The 19866-nt window shown below is 48.5% G+C and overlaps 1 protein-coding gene across 3 annotated transcripts in view; it reads left to right on the top strand.

The window, feature by feature from the left end:
- Positions 1 to 19866, top strand: part of SMARCD3 (SWI/SNF related BAF chromatin remodeling complex subunit D3) — a 78618-nt gene continuing 58752 nt past the window's right edge. The window contains exons 1-2 of one of the 3 annotated variants that reach the window (XM_079301203.1): positions 1 to 64; positions 2840 to 3026. The gene's annotated coding sequence lies outside the window, so the exon portion shown is untranslated. Of the gene's footprint in view, positions 65 to 603; positions 1427 to 2839; positions 3027 to 19866 lie in introns of those variants that run through there. The other 2 variants (XM_079301207.1, XM_079301208.1) reach the window with 2 other exon arrangements.

Here is a 19866-nt window from a genome sequence, read left to right as displayed (position 1 = left end):
GCGGCGGCCCGGGAGCGCTGCGAGAGCGGCGGGGCTGCGGCGGCGGGGGCGGCAGGGGGCGGCGGTGAGTGCGGGGCGCCGAGTGCGGGGCCGGGGGCTGCGGTACAAAGGGGGCTGCGGCGGTGGTGTGCGGCGCCGGGGGGGAGAGAATGGGGCGGCTGTGGCGGCGACAGCAGGGGCGGCGGACCTAAAGCCAGTCCGACCCTCTCTCGAGCTCCGTCGGGGCGGCAGAGCCGGAGCGGTCTGCGGGGCCGGGAGCGTGTGGGCGCCGCACCCACCTGTCCCCGGGAGGAGCTCCGCGCCGCCCCCGCGGGGCTGGGAGCGGGGCCGGGGCCGCGGCTGCAGCGCCCTCCCGCCGCAGCGGCGCGGGCCCCGCGGGGCCGGGCTCTCCCGGCGCGGGACCGCGTCCCCGGCGAGCCGCACTTCACCGACGGCCCCGGCCGCTCTCCGCAGCGCCGCGCAGGCGCCCCGCGCGCAGCGGGGCATGGACGGGACGGAGAGCGCCGCGCTGCCCCTCCGCCCGGCCCGGGCCGCTGCGGGACGCGCGCGCCGGCGGGACCCCTGGCCGGGCACGGGCCCCGGGCAGCGCCGCCGCTGCTCCCGCCGGGGCGCCGCCCGCAGGGTTCGCCGGCCGGGAGCCTGGCGGAGCCCGGGCGGACCCCGCGCCGCCGGTATTGCCCGGCCGTACTGTGCCTCCTTCGTCCGCCGCCGCTCCCGCGGAGCCCGAAGCCCTGGCGGTGCCGCGCCGCGCTCTCCGGCCCTCGGGGCGGTGCAGCCCTCCCGGTGTCCCAGCGCGGCCCCGCCGAACCCCGCCGGCTCTGCTGCCTTGCAGGAACTCGGCTCGCTCCGAGAGGCAGGCGCGAAGGGGAAGCCCGGTGCTCATCTACCGCTCCCGAACATAAGCTGCAGGCCCCCTCGGAAGGGTCTCATTCAGCAGGCACTGACTTTACCGAGAGACACATCATCACTCTTCTGGATTTGCCCATCCTGCCTTGACACGGTTCATGCATCCTCTGGAGAGGAGGGTCCTCTCAACACCCTGTCCCTGGAGACACCCCAGCTCTGCCCTGCATCTGACTCCTGTCTCTGGTGCTCCAGGAACAACCATCTTTTGAGAGAGTACGACTTGCTGCCTCTAGGATGCTCATCAGTTCTGTCTTCAGAGGGAGATACATGGCCCAAGATGCTCTCTCAGGACTAACAGATCTGTATCGGTGGGAGACCGATGCTCTCTGTGGCCTTCTGGAATATCTCCTGCCTTCCCACACATGCAAGCCATCTCGCTTTGGCACCAGGAGCTTGCTGCTGGAGACTGCTGCTTCTCCCCTCCCTCTTGTTCCCTAAAGCCTGAAGTCTTCTCCATTTCCTCCATCACCGTGGTCTGAGGAGGATCCCTGTGTGCAAGTTGTTGCCGAGTGAAACCGAGGTAGAATTGAAACGAGGGACTGAGGAGCAAGCATTCACCAGTTAGCATGACCCAGGAGTGTGCATTATCCTTGCATGGTGCTCTCAGCACTGCCCTTCTTGGAGAGACTGACTTCATCCTACTGCCCATTCAAGTGTCTTCCCTCGCTGAATCCCCTCACCTCTCTGTGAGGAGGAACTTGCAGCTCAGCCTTGCCCCTGAGGCAGGGTGAGGACACTCAGCCTTTGCTCTCCTCCTTTTCCTCAGCGCTGCAGTAATGTTCCTTTCTGTGCCTCATGCACCCTCCCTTCTCACTTGTACTGCCTCCACTGCAGTGTTTGTCTCAGCCCCTGCTGCCTGGGCTCTGTCGTTCCTTGACTACAACTCTGTTTGAGCAGAATTCACCATTATCCACTTTTTGCTCTTTGTTCTTCTCTTTTCCTGACTCCACAAATCCAGAGCCTTGGTCCTGTCCCTGGTGGAGTTACCCGCTCTGCTCATGCTGCCTGTCACTGCCCAGGTTGCCACTGCAGTGCTCATGCTTCCCTTTCTTGCCTATCCATTCTTTGAACAGTTGTTTCTATCTGCATGTCTAGGTGTGAGCTTATGCTTGAGAATCCTGTGTGTGCTGGTTCTGAACCTGTTCTGCTTAATGCTGCTTTTCTTCATCAGCTACAGTACAGAGCTGTCAGGAGCAGCAGAGCTTTGTATGTGCACGTGTAGCTGGCTCAGCTCTTCCATGGAACAGGTGCCTTTTCCTTCTTAGTCTGGTTTGTCTTCTTTGGGACCCATCATAGCGTGCAGACACTGGAGCTCCCTGACTATGCCCTAAATCTGTGAGATCATTAATGATTCCAGTCTGCCACACTCTCCTTATCCTACAACTAATGGCAGCTAACAGTGCCTGATAAAATGCTAGAGTTTTCTAATCAGAGCTGATTTTTTTAAGGATGAAAGCAAACTGAATTGGTTAGCTAAACTGGAATGCCTTCCCAAGATTGAGAACATCTGTGTGAGAAGATAACCTTTCTTCTTGGGACAGGCAAATTCTAGGGGTCCACTCCAAACCTATCCACTCATCAGAGCCTGCTTAATATTTTGACAGGTTCTAGGCAAGCAATAACCTTCATCTTCTTTCCAGACTCCACAAATACAAGCTGGGTCCTGTGGAGAAAGTGAAGAGCCCACATGGAGGGGCCAGTGCCTGGGCAAAACTGCTGTGCTGGCAGCCTGGACATCTACCTATATATGCACAGTCTCCAAAGAAGTCCCAAACTACTATGCCAGTCTCATCTTCCCTTTCTTGCTCTTCTCCCCCCTCTTTTTTTTCCCCCAAGTTGTGCTGCTTATGAAGTGTCTCATAGGTTTATGCTAAAACATTATTTTTATTGTATGTTACTTCCCTCTCACCCAGTATCTACTTTCTCTTTTCAGAGCTGGATCCAAATGCATCCTCAGCCTTCTGTCTTAGAGCAGTTTCTGCTTAAGGTCAATGAGAACACCTCCTGCTAATTCATCATGACATAATATCTGGTGCCCTGCTCCATCCACAGGATAAGTTTGCTTCCTCTTGGTCTACGCAGATGTGACTCCAGGTGTTCAGCTGCCTTGTCTGGTACAGGTAGGTTTTAGCTCTTTGAAAAGTGAAATGTTTTAGTCAGGAAGGATGTGTCTGTGCTTTGTACTGGGGATGGAAAATGTTTACCTTTGGGCATATGGGAAGTACCATGTTGTGAAATAAGTCCTAAGATGCCAACTTGCTGCTGCTGACATAAACTGGTAATTTGTTACTCTCAGTTACTTCTGTGGTAGTTTGTGCTAGTGCTGGCAGGAAGATACTTATCTGGCAGAGGGGACTGGCTCAGAGGAAATGACATTGGAGGATGCAGTGGCTAAGAGGAGGAGGAGTAATAGTTGTAGTAGGTATTCTTTGTGGTAATTCATTACTCCATTTGCCACAAATAAACATGATTAGTTCTTGTCAGATGGTTATTGATCTCTGGGGTTCCCATATTTCTCAGTGCAGGTTTAAATTAGCTCTTCCCAGCTAGGAAGACTTCTTCAGTTCCTGCAGTTGCTGCATGGGCATTGGTCATCTCCATGTTAAGGTGCTCAATTCTGCTACTCACATCTTCATTTTCTACCATTAGTTACATTCTTGTTGCTGTTTCCACTGTGAATATCCACCTGTAACTACCTCTGTGTTTTCCCAGCCAGTACACAGTGTGCCTGTGGGAGATTTTGTTTTTGCCACACCTGGATTGGTGACTTCTCACCTTTCACAGCCTGCACAGGTTTACACTGGTAGTGTAAATTGTAATTTGTAAATTGTAAATTTACACTGGTAGTGTAAATTGTGTGGTAGAAGAAACACAAACTATTTTGGCTTTGGAAATAAACAGCCTAGGCTAAAACAATTCTCACTGGAATTGGAAGGGCTTATACATGAAAACTCCTTCAGGTTTTTGATGAAGATAAGATGTTAATGTTAGCATTCCGTTCTCTTTGTGACTCGATGTGTCTCCTTGTCCAGTGCAATGTTGTCACAGTGGTTTCCAAGCAGAGCTTGGGCTAACACCTGGAATTTGGTGGATTCTCCTTGAATTGAAGACCATTCCAGGAGCTTATCTTTTCTGGAAAGATGCAGGTGGAGGAATTGAATGGTTCTTATTTTAAACTGTGAAGGATTAAGAGTTTGGGTGTTATATCAGGGGAGTTATCCAGGTTTTGCATTTTTATAGAAATGTCGCAGTACATGGAAACAAGCAGGTGTCTACAGCTTATGTGCCTTTTCATTTAGTTTACAAGGTTGCACTGTGTTCTCCATAGTTTTCATAATGCAGACACTGGCTAATAGGCCTTGTTCAGGGAATGTTCCTCAGAGCTCATCAGGTGAGGGGTGTTTGATTTCCTCAGTGGTCATCAAGTGAGGTGTGAATTGACATCCTGAGATGCCCTTGTCAAATGTTTGCAATATTCACTGACTCAGTGTGGAAGTGACAATGATACTGTCATTTCTGTACCTGGAGGTGTTGGAGGGCACTGGCAGCTCCATGCTGGACAGGAACCTCATGAATTTTACAAAAAGCTGTTTTAGTCTTCCTTCCATTTAAAAAAACCCTCTGCATTCATAGGTTCCAGAGTTTAAGAGACAAACTTCCTATCCTTTTGCTTCTGGCCTCTTGCAGTCCTTTAGCCCTCTCTGTTTTCTGCACTGGCACAGAGGGGGTGTCTGTGCCAGTCTGTGATCAGTGCCCAAAACAAGAGAGAAAAGCATTTCTCTCTGAACAGAACTAGCCTTAGCTAGCTTGAAGGCCTTAGCTAGGCTGAAGAATTTGCCTGCTCCAAGAATGTCAGTGGAAGATTCTGTTCAACTTTGTATCTTTTTTACCCCAAATTTGGCACACTTACTCTCTCCCTGTGAATAAATTTTTTAAAATTACTTGTTTAGAGGTAGTTCAGCTCCTTTTGAGATCCTAAACTGCAGAGAGAAAACACAATTTAACAGTTATATATTCTTATATTTTCAGGCACAGATATTGCACTGAAGTGGGAAATCATGCAAACTTAACTTTTCAGCCTGTGACCTTTGATTTGCAAATATGCTTTTAATGAGCACCTCCCCTATGGAGACAGGCTGAGAAAGTTGGGACTGTTCAGTCTGGAGAAGAGAAGGTTTTGTGGAGGTGTCTGAAGGGGCTGCAGGGAAGCTGGAGAGGGATTCTTCGTTAGTAACTGCACTAAGAGGAAAAAAGAGTAACAGGTACAAACTGAAAAAGGAGAAATTTAGGTTAGATATTAGGAAGACTTTTTTTACTCTGAAGGTGGTTAGACACTGGAACAGGTTGCCCAGGAAGGTTGTGGATGCCTTGACCCTGGCAGTGCTCAGAGTTGGGTTGGATATGGGTGATCTGCTGTAGTGGGGTGACCCTGCCCAGGGCAGAGGGACTGGGGACTAGATGGTCTCTAAGTCCATTCCAACCCCTTAACATTTTATGAATGTATGATGTGAAAGAAATTTGACTTCACTTGGTGAAATTGCAAAGCCCAATAAAGTGTGATATTGAAAATTTGTAAATTTAAAAAATTTTAACCAGTCATTTTCTCCTGGCAAAATACTATGATTCATGGCAATGGCAGAATTCACAGGTATTAGGTGGTGTCTACATGGAATGGAAGAGCTGTGTTTGCAGCTGTGAGACCAGTGAGGAATGCTTTTAAAATATTATTTGAAGATTTTTAATATTTTCATTTTCATGGTAGAGAGAGGACATAGTGGAAGGTTATTTTAGGGGTTTTATTCTTGTTTGTTCCTTGAGATCATGGGGATAACCACATATTAACTGAATGAGCTGGCAGGCTGATCACACTGTGTGGACAGGGGCCCCTCTGAGCAGTTGCAGGAGAAAGTGCAAAGCTCATTCACTGTGGGTCACAGAGGGACAGAATGGGTTGGAAGGGGCCTTCACAGATCACCTAGTCACGTTCCAGTGTCTCACTTCACTCATTGTAAAAAATGTCTTCCTTAGGTCTAATCTAAAATTGCAGTATTTAAAACAGCAGTTCAAAAGTGTTGTCACTTGTCCTGTCTTACAGGCCTTGGTAAAAGGTCTCTCTCTGTCTTTCTTGTAAGCCCCCTTTAAATACTGAAAAGCTACAAGAAAATCTCCCTGGAGCCTTCTCTTCTCTAGGTCGAATACCCTCGTCTCTCTCAGCCCATCTCCAGAGCAGAGGGCCTTCAGCCCTCAGAGCCCTCTGGGCTTGCTCCAACAGATCCACGTTTGTACTGTGGCCCCAGGTGAGGTCTGGCAAGGGCAAACAGAATAATCCCCCCTGACATGCTGTCCCTGCTGTGGGATCAGCCCAGGACACAGGTTGTTTCTGGGATGGCAGCCCACGTGGGCAGGGCTCCTGTTCCCCCAATAAATGAGATGGAGAATTAGTGATGACCAAAATGGAGAAGGCTGAGGTACTCAACAACTTTCTCCTGCTCAGTTATCACTTGTAGTTGCTCTTCCCAAATCTCTGGAGTAGGGACGGGGAACAAAGTCCTTCCCACTGTAGGAGCAGATCAGGAGCTAGACCATCTGGGGAACATGTACATACAGGAGTTCATGGGACCTGATGAAACACATGCCAGGGTGCTCAGGGAAGTGGCTGATGGTGAATCCTGTCTCTCCTTAGTAATCTGTATTCATCAATGAACATCCCATGACTGGAGAAGCCAAAGCCTTGACATAACACCAGCCATGAAGCCAGGTGTTGATCTGCATTGATCATAGTCTTTTATACATTAATGGATCTTATGGTTAAAATAAACTTTTGGATCACCCGTATTTTACTGAGCACTTACAGTAAGCCTTACACCTTCCACAAAGACAAGCTGGTGAACCACTGGAAGTTGAAATGAGATATACTGTTTTTAGACTTTCTAGCAGTGGAGGGTTTAAGAATTTGGACAAATATATGTTAAGAAAGGTTTTGGCAGATCAAGGCTGACTTGGGACAAGGAAGGATTTAAAGCTCTAAAGCCACACCAGCCCCTCTGCTTCTTCTCTGAGTACTCAGCATTGTTGTATGAATGAAAGTCTCTAGTCCAAAGGTATCTGTATGTATTTTGTAAGTAATTCTTGTGCCAGTTTTGTGCTTGATAGTCCAGGCCTATCTTACTTAGGAAGTGAGCCAGTATGGACTGCTAAGAACAGCATGCCTAGATCTCCCTGGGATGTGCACAGACCAGCCAGGGACCAAGGCAGTGTGCCCTGAGACAGGACACTTGAGAAACATCTGCTCTCGTAACTTTGCTGTGGGCTGTCTGGTGCTTTTAGTCTCCACCGTCCTCTGAAGTAAATGCTGGTGTGTGTCTTGTAGACGTTTGACACATCCAGGTTTTGCCAAGTGGTTTGCAAATCTGAGAAAACTGGATGCTCCATATCTGGTTACTGCTTTTTGCATCTTCAATGTCTCTTGGCAAGTGTTAGTGTTAGTGTCCCAGGCTGGCTATTTTGCGTGGAAAAGATTTAATTCATTTTGAACTTAGTCCTCTATTTTTGTAGGTGATCCTCAAGTTCTTCTGTTACAAGATAATGTGCTCCTTTCATCACAGTGACAATTTTCATTCTGTATATTTCTCCCCTCCTCTGCAGTATAAGCAGGCACTGTGCTTCAGTTCCTCTTCATAAAAGGATTATTTTGTACCTAGTCTTTCTGTCTCTGTATGGTTATGATTCTGCTGTATGTTTTTAGAGATGTGACCAGCACTGGCTGCAGTGGGATAAACCAGTACTGACTGATGCCTTGTTCTATAATGTCTTCTGTCAGGCTCTTCATAACTCCTTCAAATTTTATTTTCTGAGTGAATGCTTCTGACAAGTGCTGCAGCCATCCCCACCCGTTAATATCTTTAACAATGTAAATTGCACACAAAGTTATAATTAGTGGAGTCCTGTTTTTGTTTGAAGATTTGGTGTGTAAGTGTGCCACTGCAGGTAAGGAGTCAGCGTGTCTTCTGCAGAGACAAACATATGTGTCCCATGGGTCTGTTATGTTCTTATTCTATTCTCCATTGTGTCCCTGTTTTATTAGGATTAGAATTGTTGATAGGTCATGTAAATAAAAGTAGGCTTGTCAGCATATTGCATTTCAGTGTTTTGAAAATGGCTCTCATCCAGGTTTCTAAATAATATAAAAGCTAATAAGGGAAATAGTCAATAAAGAAAGGCCATAAGCAGTAAGAGAAAGTAGTGAGTCATTCAATGGTTAAAGTTGGAAGGGCCTCTGGAGGTCATCAAGCAGAGCTGGTTCCAGACAGCCTTTCAAGATCTGCAGGCTGAGAGACTCCATCAGCTGACTGGGCAGCCTGTCACCCTCAGTGTAAAACACTATTTGGTGATGTGTCAAGGAACCTCTTGTGTTTCAGTTTGTGCCAGTGGCATCAAGTCCTGTCACTGGGCACCACTGAAAAGAGCCCAGATCCATCCTCATGCTCCCATCAGCTACTTATACACATTAATGAGCTCCCCTCTGAGCCTCCTCCAGACTGAGCAGTACCAGCTCTCCTGGCTTTCCTCACAGGAGAGATGTTCCAGTCCCTCTGTCATGCTCAGGGCTCTTGCCTGCACTCCCCATGTCTCTGTGGCACTGGGCACAGCACTGCAGCTCTGGCCTCACCGTGTCCCCTCCTGTCCCCATGGCCAGGGCATCCCAGGTGCCCTGCCCTGGCTGCTGCCTCCTGTTCCACCCAGGCTCTTCTGAGGAGCTGCTCTTGGGCTGAGTGGCCCCAGCAGGTCTTGATGCCTGGGGTTGCTCTTCCCCAGGGGCAGCAATTTGTACTTCAGGTGAATTTTGCTGGGAAATGTAAGGGTAGGTGCAAGGCGAGAGCACACCTCTTCTGCATTAAGGTCAGGCAGTCAAGGAGGTTCTCCAGGCAAAGGGGAAAATAAGTAAATGGGGAAAGTGCTACAGAGAGACACTGTTAGGCTGTTAATCAAGGGATCATGGCAACAAAGCCCAAAAGCAGACTTGCACTGGCTGATGAGCCTTTAGTAAACTACAGACATACCTTTCAAGAGGTGTGAGCTGGGTTAGTGCAATCCCTGGGACACTAGGGGTTGCTGTAGGTGGTGACTGTAAAATGTTGAATTCCTCCACCTTTCTGGTTCCCCACTGGTGCTCAGTGTATGATGAATGTTTTCCAAATGTCTAAGTAACAAAGCAACAAAATTAGATGATAATGTGTTATTATTTGGCACAGTAGAACCTAAATCTGTCTCTTGGGATTGGGGAAGAGTGTTTAAAAACTGGATGATAATACGGCAGAATAAATTCCAGGCTGATGAATTTATATGTAAAGTGCATAAATAAAATAAGCCTATTGATGTAGCCACATTGTTGCTAAAATTCTCTCTTTCAGCTCAGGAAGGAAATCTTGGCATCTTTATTGAGAGTTCTCTGTAAGCATGAGCTTAGCAGTAGTGATTAAAATGGAAAATTTGATGTTAGATATTACAGAAAAGGAATTAACAAAGCTGAAGTTACTGTTGCAATGTTGTATAAATCCATGGCTCTTTTAATGTTCTGAAGAAAGAATGGTGTTCTGTATCCCTTAAGGTGAAGTGACTAGTAGAAATAGAAGAATTCTAGAAAAAGTGATCAGGGTAGTCAGAGGTGCAGAGATTTCCATCAGAGGAGGCATGTGAGAATTCTTTAGAGAAATTATATAGGAAGGTAAAAGTGCTAGAGATCATCAGCCACCACTGAGGAAAGGCAAAGCACAAATGGACTTGGGATTTATAAAATATACAGACGTGTGATGAAATTATGAGGCAACAGGCTTAAAATTAGCACAAAATACTGTGGGTGCTGGGTTTTTTTTTTTCAGTTGAACATAAGCCCAGATGTGCCCAGGTGTGTGGGAGGCAGTGGCACCTGACTTGTCCCAGCTGTGTGGGCACAGCCCCAGGGCAGTGCTGAGCCACCTCCAGTGCTGGGGCAGCTCTGGGCCCCTTGTGACAAGAAAGAGCCTGAGGGGCTGGAGGTGTCCAGGGAAGGGAACAGAGCTGGGCAGGGAACAGCCCCAGGAGCTGGGGGAGCTGGAAAGGGGCTCAGTCTGGAGAAAAGGAGGCTCAGGGCCCTTGTGGCTCTGCACAGCTCCCTGACAGGAGGGGACAGCTGGGGGACAGGGCTCTGCTCCAGGGAACAGGGACAGGAGGAGAGGGAACAGCCTTAAGTTGTTGGGAAGTATTTCTTTACTGAAAGGGTTCTGAAGTCCCAGCACAGGCTTCTCAAGGAAGTATCAGGGTCACCATTCCTGGAGGGAATGGAAAATACTTATAGACATGACACCTGGGGACATGGCTTAGTGGTGGACTTGGCAATGCTGGACTTCTGTTGGATTTGATGATCTTGAAGATGTAAATGATTCTGTCGTTCTGTTGTGTGATTAGTAAGTGACCGTGTTCCCCTTCACTCTTAGGGCACTGCAGTGCCTTCACTCAGTAAATGGGGGTGAGGGCTGGAGAAGGGAAGGGGTCCCTGTGCTGCCAGGCTGCCCCGGGATGAGGTGTCTGCCCACTGCTCCTTTGAGCCCAGCCTGGCAGGGTCTCCTTCCCCAGGGTCTCCTTCCAGGTATATGGAGCAGCAGACCCGTTTCACTTGACACTCTACCCGAATTGCAAATCTTAAGTATCAGTGCAGTCTTTTCAGAAGGGTGGGGAAAAGGCTTGGGTGAGAGAGGAAGGAGAAAGTGTCATGGGGCTGGGGGGCAGCAGCAGTGCAGTGCATGCTGCACCTATGGAACTGCCCTGCTCCTCCTGCACGGCTGCAGGGCAGATCCCACCTGCACCAAGGTGCTGCAGGAGCTCTCCCTGCTGAGCTGGCCGAGCCACGGAGGGGCAGTAGGGACCTGCCAGGACTTGTCGAGACCTGCCGGGACCGTGTCGGTGCTGACCCGGCTGTGCAGAGCTCGGCAGCGTGGCACCAATCTGCCTGTGCTGCTGCCTGTGCTGCTGCTGCCTGTGCTGCCTGTGCTGCTGCTGCTGCCTGTGCTGCCTGTGCTGCCTGTGCTGCTGCCTGTGCTGCTGCTGCCTGTGCTGCCTGTGCTGCTGCTGCTGCCTGTGCTGCTGCTGCTGCCTGTGCTGCCTGTGCTGCCTGTGCTGCTGCTGGTGTCTGTGCTGCTGCTGCTGCCTGTGCTGCTGCCTGTGCTGCTGCTGCTGGTGTCTGTGCTGCTGCTGCTGCCTGTGCTGCTGCTGCTGGTTCTGCTGCTGGTGCTGCTGGTTCTGCTGCTGGTGTCTGTGCTGCTGCTGCTGCCTGTGCTGCTGTCTGTGCTGCTGGTGTCTGTTCTGCTGCTGCTGCCCGTGCTGCTGTCGCCTGTGCTGCTGCTGCTGGTTCTGCTGGTGTCTGTGCTGCTGCTGCCTGTGTTGCTGCCTGTGTTGCTGCCTGTGCTGCTGCCTGTGCTGCTGCTGCTGGTGTCTGTGCTGCTGGTGTCTGTGCTGCTGCTGCTGGTTCTGCTGCTGCCTGTGCTGCTGGTGCTGGTGCTGCTGGTGTCTGTGCTGCTGGTGTCTGTGCTGCTGCTGCCGCCTGTGCTGCTGCTGCTGGTTCTGCTGGTGTCTGTGCTGCTGGTGTCTGTGCTGCTGCTGCTGCCTGTGCTGCTGCCTGTGTTGCTGCCTGTGCTGCTGCTGCTGGTGTCTGTGCTGCTGGTGTCTGTGCTGCTGCTGCTGGTTCTGCTGCTGCCTGTGCTGCTGGTGCTGGTGCTGCTGGTTCTGCTGCTGGTGTCTGTGCTGCTGCTGCTGCCGCCTGTGCTGCTGGTGCTGGTGCTGGTGCTGGTGCTGGTGCTGCTGCCTGTGCTGCTGGTTCTGCCTGTGCTGCTGCCACTGCCTGTGCTGTTGCTGGTTCTGGTTCTGGTGCTGGTTCTGCCTGTGCTCCTGCTGCTGCTGCCTGTGCTGCTGCCTGTGCTTCTGCTCTGGTGCTGGTTCTGCTGCTTCTGCTGCCACGGGGCCTCCAGCGCTTGGAGCCTGCTGGTTTTACAGACGTGTTCTGGTTAAAGCTAGTGGTGAAGGCAGAAGAGAGATGGACGCTGCCTTTTGCCAACCAGCTTTTCTGGAAGTGCAGTTCTAGACCACAGGAAGCCCTTGGAGAGGAAGGAATCAGTTTTATTGTACATTAGATCAATGAGAGTGAATTGAAAGACAGGACAACAGGAGAAAAGACAGGCATACAGAGATGTGTAGGTTGGCAATATAATTTTAAATGTTGATATCAAAACCAGGTATTAGGGATAATCTGGCGTATTATAGCAAAATGCTTAAAACATATTCTGAAAATAGGAATGGGAGAATGATTGATATGCTTAACTGGGGGAGGTGATTATGACTGTGTAAAACTCCTTATGATCTTAAAGATGCTGAAATGCTTTGGGCACAGTCTCCAGCAGCAGTGGCTGTCTCCTTGGCAACAGGAAGGCATCCATCTGTTCCCATGGCAGCAGACTGGAGGGGTGCTCAAGGAGGGCTTGTGCAGAGCTCCCCAGCACAGGCTCCCAGCTCCTGGCTGCTCCTCCCTGGAGCAGAGGCTGTGGGCACATCCAGGTGCTCTGATCCTGCAGCTGACAAGGAGGAGTGAACTGGAATAGTGTGGTACTGTTTCTGCTCTCTGTCTAAAACAGATTAATTGTGCAGTGTTTTTCATCTGGGGAGTTCCTTTCTCAGTCCCTAATTGCCAGCATTAAAGACTTCTTTGCAGCTCCCCATAAGGAAAGCAGGATTTTTGCTATCCAGAGAGGCATCATAAAGTGTTTGATGTTGATTCTTTCAAAGGCTTGGACAGACAAATTTGAAAAACGGGAAACAACATATATGCAAGGAGTCTGCATCTCAGCAGCTCTTTCTGGCGTCTGGAAGGAGAACTGTGCAGAGACACTGACAGGCCTGTCTGCACTAGATCCACCACATAACATTATCATGCTAATAAAGTGAGCAAATTATGTATAATAGCCCCACTTTTTCTAAACCCACTCTGCTCTTCTAAGGGAGCCAGCTCATATTTAGCACCAGAAGTAGGACTGAAGCATGGTTGGATGTTTTTGCCTTTTTTAAATATGAGGCATGGGATGCAGAAACATTAATGTAACAGTGACAATTTCAGAGTGATGAACTGGGAAAATTATTTTAGCATCAGCATTTTGAATGCATTTATGTATTGTGTGTAGGTATTACTAAGCAGTGTTTGTTTAAATTTTTTTCATCAACAGCCTGCTTTTCATTCCAGTAGCTTCTTCCTAGTCCTGCATTAAAGGATAGCAAAATAGAAATAGATTACTTACCCTCATTGTTACACTGTTTTGCCCCCTAATACATACCTTTTAAGGCAAAAAACACTTTCTCTCACTGTTGCTGGACTGGCATGTGTGTTTGCAGGTAAGGGCACTCCAGGTGTTTTGTCCTTGCCTTGTTTCTGCTCCAGTCTCCAGGCTGGGGTTCCTCATATGAATTCACTGCATCTTGATTGGGCAAGTTGATTGAGTTACTTGTGATGTTTAAGTCTTTCCTGAGTATAATCATAAAATCATACAATGGTTGAAGTTAAAAAGGACCTTTGAGAACGTGTGTTCCAACCTCCATCTCAGAGCTGGGATAGCTTGAGCAATTTGCTGAGTACCAAGTTCAGTGAACTTCTAAATATCTGCAGTGATGGAGTGAACTTGCTCTTTCGGCTACCTTTTCTAAGTAAAAACCTGTTCACCTGTTGTGTATATCCATCTGGTTCAAACATCCCTAATCTGGTCTTCCTTCACTGACAGCAAGTCTTCCTCACTCCAGACTTCCTTACTGATCTTAGGAGCCTGGAATTCCTAAGAGCCAATCTTGCCAATAAAGATGCAAAGAAGGCACTCGGTACTTCAACGTTTTCTGTGTTCGTTCTCAGCAAATCTCCTCCCCACTAAGCCCACATTCTCACATGTCTATCTTTTACTGCTGAGATATTTGCAAAAACCTTTCTGTCTGCCCTTCATGTTCCTCATTAGATTCAACTTCAGGTGGGCTTTTGTTATCCTAATTGCTAATACACTGTCTTTGTATTCCTTCTGGGTTCCCTGCCCCTGCTTCTGCCTCTTGTAATGCTTCAGCTCAGTCAGGAGCTCCTTGTTCATGAATGCAGGTTTCCTGCTGCTTCTGATAAATTTCCTGCCTGTGGGATGAAGCAATCTTGAATTTGGAAGAGGTAATCCTTGAAAATCAAGCAGATCTCCTGGAACTCTCTTCTTTCCAAGGCTGTAACTCAGAATTCTTCCAGGATCGCTGAAGAGGCCAAAGTTTGCTTTTTTGAACTCTAGGGCTGTGATGTTGCTGTAGAGGTGGGTGTGATGTACAGACACACTACATCTCAGAAGGCTAACATCCCTTTATTAAAATAACCTGCTGTCTTTTATACCCTCTACAAAGTTTGCACTTTGTTCATTAGTTACACTAGATCAACATAATGTTCATTGGTGTAAAACCCACCTACACCTGTTTTTCCCAAGATTTTTCTAAAAATACTTTTCCCAGCGCAGGTTTTCTTCTGCTTATCTCCTTCTCCTCAGTCTCCAGGCCAAGGTATTCTTGATAGAATACCTTTCAGAAATAACCCTTATTCATTAACCCTCTCTGGCCCACAGACCAGCTGCCTGTCTCTCCAGAGTGTGATCCTGTTTTCTACCATGATCCATCCTCTCATGCTCCTGAAGTATCATCTCATGGTCTGGCCAAGGCTGCTCTGACCTTCACATTACTGGCCAGTTCTTCCAATCCCAGCAGGGCACCTCTCTGTCTGCCCCTCAGTTGCCCATGTTAGGGGTTTATCTTCAGTGTGACACAAGTGTCATCAACTGCCTGTGCCCTGCTCCGTTATCCCCTCAGCAGGCACTGGGCTGGTTGAAGTCTTCCATGGTACTGGGGACATGGGGGCTTTTCCTGCTGTCTGTGGTCTCACCACTTCTTCCTCAGCAGCTGGTCTGCAGCAGACACCTGCCTGCCTGATAACTCTGGTCCTGGCTCTGGTCTGTGAGCTCTTGCTCGTTCTCTGTCCATCCCAGGATGGAGCTCTGTGTGCTCCAGCCACACGCGTGGCTGAAGGGCAGCTCCTCTTCCTCACCCTCACCCCTGCCCTTGCTTGAAGAGTGTCTCCAGCCATCACAGCACTTCTGTCCTGTGGGCTGTCAGTTCCCTTGGAATTCAGTGCACGTTCAGGGTGAAAAGGGAGCAGAGGGAGCAGCACCAACAGTGGGGATGTTCAGAACTTGGGGTGCAGGGAGAGGTGTGCTGTTGGTCTGGGACCAGATACAGCACCATTGCTACAGGAGTCAGGAGAATATATCACACCTTCCTCAGTCTGAAAGACAATGACTGAGGGCCTTCTGTCCTCCAGCCATAGGCAATGGCAGAAAAAGCATTTCACACGGTCCTGCTCCCTCAGATGCTTTGCTGCAGGGAGACTGCAACAAGATCAGGAGCTGAAATGTTAACTATTGGAATTATATGTAGTCCATTCTTCACCAGGTGTGAAGTAATTTTCTGAGGGTGTTCTTCAGGACTTTGTCTAGTTTGAAATGATCAGAGACCTGTTGTTCCTGCAGGCAGGCAAGAGGGTTCACAGCACTGGTCTTTTAATAGACATATGGAATTGAAGTGTAAGGGAAGGTCATGAGCCTTAAAATAAGGCCGTAACAGGAGAGCTATGCAGGTCTGCCACTGATTTTTGATAAAATGTTTTCTTATGAGGAACTGTGATTGTTGACTCTTTGAAGCACTGTGGAAGAGACAAGGCATCCTGGGGTTGCATGGCAAAGTGGATACAGGGCAGGGTAAAATAAGCAAATGCATAAGGCTGATGCCATGCAGAGGGATGCAGAATTGGACCTTTATCTATATGCAGAATCTTTACTGCATATAGATAGTTTGAGACCAAATTTTTGCCTGTGGCATTCCAAGAGGATTTAATCAGAGTGAAGAAAGAAGCATTTGCCAAGTTCAGAAGAGACAGAATTTGTGATGTGCAACAGCAGGAACTTGAACTGGGGAGAGGAAGGGTTGACTTGAATAGAAAGAGGTGGAGAAACAGAAAAAAATGAGTAATTGTCAAAACAAAATTAGCCAAGTGTAAGAGTTAGTTGCTAAAAATTAAATGTGGCATAAAAGGAGTAAGTTATGTGATAGACAAAAGAACCTCTTTTGAAGAACAGAAATAAGACAAGTTTGTTTTGTGTTGGAATATTTCTTAGCTCCTGGTATTTCTTATTATTTGAATATTAGTTATTAACTTTCCATAACATAAACTTTCCAACAATATTTAGGTTTGTTTTATGCTTGTTTAGATTAGGTGAATATCCTACTGGATATTAATATCCAAGATCTTAACTAAAAGGATTTAAAGAAATACTGTTTTAATTTTCATGGTATCTCAGACTTACAATAACAATTTAGAAAGCCTTTCTCTCTATAACCTTAGCAGAAATTTATGTATTATTACTTGGCATCATATTTATAATTAGCATTTGGTGTTGCTGTGTCATATGTATATATAACAGCTTGGCTGTATATTCTGGTATATATATATATATATATATATATATATATATATATATATATATATATATATATATATCAGAACACTAGGGAATCTTTTTGAAGAAGGAAGCATAGCTATTTCCCAAGAGACAATAAGTGCCCCCACAAGTGCATTATTTCTATGGTTTCAAGTTGCAGGCTGGGTATAAATTTATCAGACAGCAGGTGGCAAGGATGGGGTGCAGAGGGTAGGAGTTTGGTGGCTGTTCCAAACAAGTGTAGCCAGACAGCTGGCATACCTGTCGGGATGGCTGGTGCTCTCTGTTCCACTGCGCTCCTTCTATTTCCATCTGATAACTTCTGTGAACTGTCAAGGGCAGAGACAACATTGTTCTTGGCTGCACCTGCTTTTACTCTCAGGCAGCATAAAGTACTGAGTCCCAAGAAGGGAAGGACTGTGGCATGTGACAGACTAAGTGACACAAGTGCAACACTCAGCTCTTGGCAGTTCATGGCCATGCACAAACAGCCCCTCTCCTGAAGGTTCTCCCAAGTAAACTGTGTTTTGAAAAGCACTAAATGCCATAATGATTCAACTTCCATTTCTTTTGCCTGCACGTTTTGAAGATGATTTAACAAGTAACTTGCGGCACCACTCATGTGCCTTTTGTTGTTGAGCTGTGCCTTCCGCTGGGACGGCTGCGGTGCCGCCGAGCCAAAGGCGGGCAGGGCCTGTGGGCTGGGCTGGGCTGGGCCGGGCTGGGATGGGCTGGGATGGGAATGGGCTGAGCTGGGCCGGGCTGGGATGGGCTGAGCTGAGCTATGCTGGGCTGAGCTGGGCCGAGCTGGGATGGGCTGAGCTGGGATGGGATGGGATGGGATGAGCTGAGCTATGCTGGGCTGAGCTGGGCCGGGCTGGGATGGGCTGGGCTGAGCTGAGCTATGCTGTGCTGGGCTGTGCTGGGCTGGGCTGGGCTGTGCTGTGCTGGGCTGTGCTGGGCTGGGCCGGGCTGGGATGGGCTGAGCTATGCTGGGCTGAGCTGGGCCGGGCTGGGATGGGCTGAGCTGAGCTATGCTGGGCTGAGCTGGGCCGAGCTGGGATGGGCTGAGCTGGGATGGGATGGGATGGGATGGGATGGGATGAGCTGAGCTATGCTGGGCTGAGCTGGGCCGGGCTGGGATGGGCTGGGCTGAGCTGGGCTGTGCTGTGCTGGGCTGGGCTGGGCTGTGCTGTGCTGTGCTGGGCTGGGCTGTGCTGGACTCGCTGGGCTGGGCTGGGCTGGGCTGGGCTGAGCTGAGCTATGCTGGGCTGTGCTGGGCTCTGCTGTGCTGGGCTGTGCTGTGCTGGGCTGGGCTGTGCTGTGCTGGGCTGGGCTGGGCTGGGCTGAGCTGAGCTGAGCTATGTGCTGGGCTGGGCTGGGCTGTGCTGTGCTGGGCTGGGCTGGGCTGGGCTGGGCTGGGCTGGGCTGGGCTGGGCTGGGCTGGGATGGGCTGGGCTGAGCTGAGCTATGCTGTGCTGGGCTGTGCTGGGCTGGGCTGTGCTGTGCTGTGCTGGGCTGGGCTGGGCTGGGCTGTGCTGGGCTGTGCTGGGCTGGGCTGAGCTGAGCTATGCTGGGCTGGGCTGGGCTGGGCTGGGCTGGGCTGGGCTGGGATGGGCTGGGCGCTGGGCTGTTCTGTTCTGTGCTGTGCTGTGCTGTTCTGTGCTGGGCCGGGCTGGGCTGTTGGAGAGGAGCACACAAACCCGTGTTATGCTGCAGCCTGATACACTTTCCACTTGTGCAGTACCTGTTTGCTCAGATAAGCCCTAGTCCAAGCCCACCGAGCAGCTGGAGCCCGGGTGGTGTCCCTGTGCCAGAGCTGCTGTGCTCACACGCCTCTGGTTTCAGACATTATTTATGGGCTGGTGGATCGGCGCTCCGAGGATGAGTGAGCCATCCTGCCTGCTGCACAGACACAGCACAGTTCTCCCACCACAGCAAAAATCTTCCACCAGCTTGATTCTTTCCATCTTAAATCTCCTGTCTAACATTTTAGGGCGATAGGAGTTTTTTATCCTCTCTCCTGGTTGGCTGTGAAACTTTTCCAAAATCCTCTTGTGTGAGGATTTAATCTACATATATTTCACTTTCTCTTTTAGATCTTTGAAGGAGGTAAAAAATCTGTATGTAACAACTCACCTTGGATTCCATAGCAGTCGCTTTCCTTCCACTTGTTTTTATTACTTGCTTATAAATTTTCAGTAATGGTACATGCAAATCCTATACAAATTATGTTCCTACTAAGAATTACAGGCATATGATAATGTTTTACTACATTGCCTCTAAGTCATATTTATCATTTCCTGCTGGCTGCCATTGTTTCTTTCCAAAGCCATTGTTTGCTGTAATGATGTATTGTTTGAGATTAACTTTGACTTTTTGGGGTAATCTGTAATTGTTGTAATTATTCTGCCAAATAAAATAATTTTAAAAGACATTTGGCCTTGTCTGGCAGTGCAGTTTTTTTTATGATCACCACTGTTACTTGCTCTGAGTTCCATCATGTTCTAAGGCAGATGTAATTGTATTCCCCTGCTAATTGTCCTTCCAGTTCAGCTGAAGTGAGAGCTGGATTTATGAGACACCCATGCCAAGATTGCTCTGTTTTCCTTCTTTGGTTCTGTGCTTTCTCCAGCCTCCTAGTGCTCAATTCTTAGGCAGCTTTGCATGGGAATACATCCTTCAGTCCATATTTACTTATCATTGATTTGCTTAAACTATTGATAATTTTCAAATTAATTTCAGTGAAAATAGACATAATTCTTAACATTGCTAGTATTAATCAAAATGGGCTTTAAATTTGTTTTTCCTGAAAACCAGGAACTCCTGTAGGTTTTCTGGGAGTAGAGAAGGGCAAGAGTATTCCAGGCAGATGTACTAACTTCATCCTAAGTCCATGCAAGGCTCAAGAATGATTTTTGAAAGAGAAAATAACTGAGTATGAAAGGAATATGCATGGTATGTAAAAACAGCCTAAGTTTACTGATCTGCTCTTTCTCAGATAAGCAATTCTCTGCACAAAGGAATCAGTGTCTTTCTTGTCTAGACTTGAGTGAAGCCTTTGATACAGTATGATCTGAAAATCTGGCTGGGACACAGAAGACAGGTAATAGCAGAACTGCAGAGTTGGTAAGGCTCCATAGAGAAGATACAAAAGACATTGCAGTTTCTTCAGTATTTGTCTTGGCATTGGTGTAATTTAATATTTTCACTAATGCCCTTGACACAAAAATAGGCAATGTAATAATTAAATTTGCTGATAATGCAAAGTATCTCTTGTTGAAGCAGAAGAGAGCAGGTTATATGGGAAGAACTGCTTGACTGTGAGTTGCACAAACAGGAACCAGCTGGTACCTGGTGACAGTGCAGTGCACAGCCACGA

Source organism: Erithacus rubecula (assembly GCF_903797595.1).
Source record: "Erithacus rubecula genome assembly, chromosome: 3".
Lineage (NCBI taxonomy): Eukaryota > Metazoa > Chordata > Aves > Passeriformes > Muscicapidae > Erithacus > Erithacus rubecula.
This window is presented reverse-complemented; position numbering and strand designations above follow the sequence as displayed.